The sequence below is a fragment of the Dendrobates tinctorius genome, unplaced genomic scaffold, assembly GCF_039654945.1.
Source record: "Dendrobates tinctorius isolate UK_male_01 unplaced genomic scaffold, ASM3965494v1 ptg000134l, whole genome shotgun sequence".
In the NCBI taxonomy this organism is placed as follows: Eukaryota; Metazoa; Chordata; class Amphibia; order Anura; family Dendrobatidae; genus Dendrobates; species Dendrobates tinctorius.
This window is the reverse complement of record NW_027361802.1, coordinates 20,108,630-20,113,289: the sequence shown is the minus strand read 5'-3', so window position 1 is coordinate 20,113,289 and position 4,660 is coordinate 20,108,630.

Sequence of the window (4,660 nt, the reverse complement as noted above, 5' to 3'; positions counted from 1 at the left end):
GCAGAGGGGAGAGGACCCTGTCCTTGCGGACTTACATTCTAGGGGACTAGGGGATAGTGGGGAAGAGACAGAAGGTCGGGGGTGCAGCACCTCTGGTGGTGATGAGGCGGCAGCTCGGGCGGTGTGTGATGTATACGCCATCACACACCCTTCTGAACGCTGATCTTGCTCCCTACCTTGCTGTAGAGGTTGACATCCTAAAATTCAACAGCAAATGACATCGTGGTTCACCATCGGCTGGCCCTATTGTGCCCTATGCTGGCCATTCCAAATTTATATTGCTGACCTCTCAATCAGCACACATCCAGCTTATGATTAGCCTATATCAGAACCCAGTCCCCATACTGAGTCACGGTATCCCAGATCATATATACACAAGTTCAGATGCTGAGACTATTAACCCAGGGCTGTGGAGTCGGAGTCATGGAGTCGGAGCTCATTTTGGTGGAGTCGGAGTCGGTATAAAATGGTCCGACTCTGACTCCTAAAATATATAATAAATTGGGTACAGTAGTTCAATGCAGAATGTGCTGAATATTTTTTCATAGGAATTTTGGAAAGTTATGAAATGTCCTATAAATGGCTGTTCTATTCCTGATCTAAGGCTACATTCACACACAGCGTTTTTGCTGCGTTATTTGAGGATACGTTTTTCAGCTGCAAAAGCAGATCAGGTTTTTAAAAAACCGCATCACCTGAAAGGTTTTTGAGATCATAGATAATGTTTTCAATAGCAAAAGCAGATTAGAAATCTGCTCTATCTATCCATTTATCCATATCTGTCTATCCATATCTGTACCAAAAAGAATGAAAGCCGGGTAGGACACAGACTAACACTGCTTTTTTTTTTTTTAGCACCAGTCGGGTACACCTTATAGCTGCCCAAAAGGACACCCGGGACAGCCATTGCTCATCTTCAGTAACACATCAACATCAACTGATAGTTGGAATAAATAGACTGCATTCACCACATCTTAAGGTGCAGGCTTTATTTTCAAGTGTAGGGGTGTGCAGCATAAGGTTCTGCAGCAGCTGAGGTGTGTAGTATGAGATTCTGTGGAACAGTATGAGGTTCTGCCCCCCCCCTAGTTTTGATCCTGGCTAAAACCATTTCTTATAGATATGGCGAACCCTCAGGTAACCCTAAATGAAGGTCAATGGACACAGGTGACTGAATTGAAGGAATTGCTTAATCACCTATTTACCGTGACTAAAAAATTACAAGCTGAGGATTTAACTCCTGGCATTTTCATAAGGGAGTGGAATAACTTGCTATTTTGCCTGTCCCAAAGAGGAGATTTAATCGCAGATGGCATTTCTGCTTCAATAAAACGGAGAGAGACACAGCTATTGGAAAATAAATTTTTTCTGGCAGCTGTTTATGTGGACCCAAGTCATCGCATATTCCTTGATGATCAACAGCTTACTAAAGGAAAAGAAGCTCTGACTGAGGTAGCAGTTAGGATGAGTGGCCTACAGGAGGACTGCCAGGCGCAAGAGGACTTGGGTCCTGACAGTGCTACTGCTGCCATATCTTCATCCTCATCAGATGAGGAGTTTGACTTTGAAAAGTATTTGAATGATATGGAGCAGGCAAAGCGTTGCTGCAAGGAAAAAGATTTCACTCCGTCTCCTATAGCAAGCAGATTGACCATATTTCAGCAAAATGTTTCACTTGCTCTCAAAGAAAAAGAAAAATTCAACCGTTCATCAAAACTGACTGTGCATGAGGCAATTCCTTTATACTTGGAAATTGTTAGAGATGTTGCCCATGTGGTTATGGCTTTGCCTCCAACCCAAGTTAGTGTAGAGAGGTTGTTCTCTGGCCTTAAAATTATTAGGTCAGATTTTAGGTCATCTATGAAGGAGGATTTGATGGAGGGAATTCTATTTCTTAGAACAAATTCATAGACTGCACAAATGTTATTTAGTATGTTTTTGTTGAAAACTGTTTTTGCCACTTACATAGTTTATTACATAGTGTTATATACACTCACTGGCCACTTTATTAGGTACACCTGTCCAACTGTGTGTTAAGACTTAATTTCTAATCTGCCAATCACATGGCGGCAACTCAGTGCATTTAGGCATGTAGACATGGTCAAGACAATCTCCTGCAGTTCAAACCGAGCATCAGTATGGGGAAGAAAGGTGATTTGAGTGCCTTTGAACGTGGCATGATTGTTGGTGCCAGAAGGGCTGGTCTGAGTATTTCAGAAACTGCTGATCTACTGGGATTTTCACGCACAACCATCTCTAGGGTTTACAGAGAATGGTCCGAAAAAGAAAAAAAATCCAGTGAGCGGCAGTTCTGTGGCCGGAAATGCCTTGTTGATGCCAGAGGTCAGAGGAGAATGGGCAGACTGGTTCGAGCTGATAGAAAGGCAACAGTGACTCAAATTGCCACCCGTTACAACCAAGGTAGGCAGAAGAGCATCTCTGAACGCACAGTGCGTCGAACTTTGAGGCAGATGGGCTACAGCAGCAGAAGACCACACCGGGTACCACTCCTCTCAGCTAAGAACAGGAAACTGAGGCTACAATTTGCACAAGCTCATCGAAATTGGACAGTAGAAGATTGGAAAAACGTTGCCTGGTCTGATGAGTCTCGATTTCTGCTGCGACATTCGGATGGTAGGGTCAGAATTTGGCGTAAACAACATGAAAGCATGGATCCATCCTGCCTTGTATCAACGGTTCAGGCTGGTGGTGGTGGTGTCATGGTGTGGGGAATTTTTTCTTGGCACTCTTTGGGCCCCTTGGTACCAATTGAGCATCGTTGCAACGCCACAGCCTACCTGAGTATTGTTGCTGACCATGTCCATCCCTTTATGACCACAATGTACCCAACATCTGATGGCTACTTTCAGCAGGATAATGTGCCATGTCATAAAGCTCGAATCATCTCAGATTGGTTTCTTGAACATGACAATGAGTTCACTGTACTCAAATGGCCTCCTCAGTCACCAGATCTCAATCCAATAGAGCATCTTTGGGATGTGGTGGAACGGGAGATTCGCATCAGGGATGTGCAGCCGACAAATCTGCGCCAACTGTGTGATGCCATCATGTCAATATGGTCCAACATCTCTGAGGAATGCTTCCAGCACCTTGTTGAATCTCTGCCACGAAGAATTGAGGCAGTTCTGAAGGCAAAAGGGGGTCCAACCCGTTACTAGCATGGTGTACCTAATAAAGTGGCCAGTGAGTGTATATATATATATATATGTAATCGATATTACATAGTGTATTACATATTTACAATTTATTACAGTTTTGTGTTCTAAAGTTGTATTCCAATAAATATATATTATGTTCTATCTAAATGTCTTGATTATTGTATCATAAAAATGATTAAATGACTGATGTTCACATTGTACTACAATAAATTTTTCACTTAAATATAAGCAATATATATTGGAGTCGGAGTCGCAGGTTTGGCTTACCGACTCCACAGCCCAAATGACTGCCAATACGTCTTTTCACTAACCTGAGATATAATAGAATAACATCCCCATACAGGTGACAATCTAGCAGCTGTCGGCTGTACACTATAGTTAAGGCTAGGTTCACATTAGCATTTGTGTGCGCAGCTTATCGTCTGCATGCGCAAACATATGTCAAAACGCATACAAACGCATATTTACGCAGCGTTTTATATCCGCATCAACTTAAAAAAATGCTGCGTTTGCATGCGTTTGTGGTTTTTTCAGCACATTGGTTCGGAGAATTTCCTTGACTCAAGCCACGCATAATGGGCGTGTCTCATTTCCCGGACATGATTATGTGAAAAACGCATGCGTTTCGAACGCTTGTGTACACATGTCCTTGCATACGCAAGCATTTCCATAGACAGTAATGCGTTTTTTTACGTACTCGTCTGCATGCGCATCCCTGCACATATTCGCCGGACGCCGCCACACACTGCGAAAAACGCCTTTGTACGCGTTTCCATGCGAACGCATGTCCCTGCGTACACCATGTTAAAGATATGTATGCATGACGCATGTGGATCTATGCGGCGCAAACACTTCGCGCACAGACGCAAATGTGAAACCAGCCTAACAACTTGCTGCATTAGCCACGATCAGTGTTGGTACTGTCCGTATCTGTTTAACCCCTTAGGAGCTGCTGTCAATACTGACTACATCATATAAATGGTTAACAGAGTGTGGGGGCTCTTTCTTTAACCCCATCGGCACCGTGAGATCATGATTGTGTGGTCCTGATGTTTACCATGGCAATTCACAACCAAATAACACCCTAATTAGGCTGGATTCTCACTAGCAATTTTAAAATCGGTCCGATTTTGTTCCTGCAACACAGGACAGAAGCAGCTGAATGAATTCTGAGGTATTCAGAGCCATACTGTTTGCTCAGATCCAGCCAAATGCAGCCAAACTGATTGGTCGTCATTTCATACTACAGATGGACAATGACCCAAAACATAAAGCCAAAGCAACCCAGGAGTTTATTAAAGCAAAGAAGTGGAATATTCTTGAATGGCCAAGTCAGTCACCTGATCTCAACCCAATTGAGCATGCATTTCACTTGTTAAAGACTAAACTTCAGACAGAAAGGCCCACAAACAAACAGCAACTGAAAACCACCGCAGTGAAGGCCTGGCAGAGCATCAAAAAGGAGGAAACACCGCGTCTGG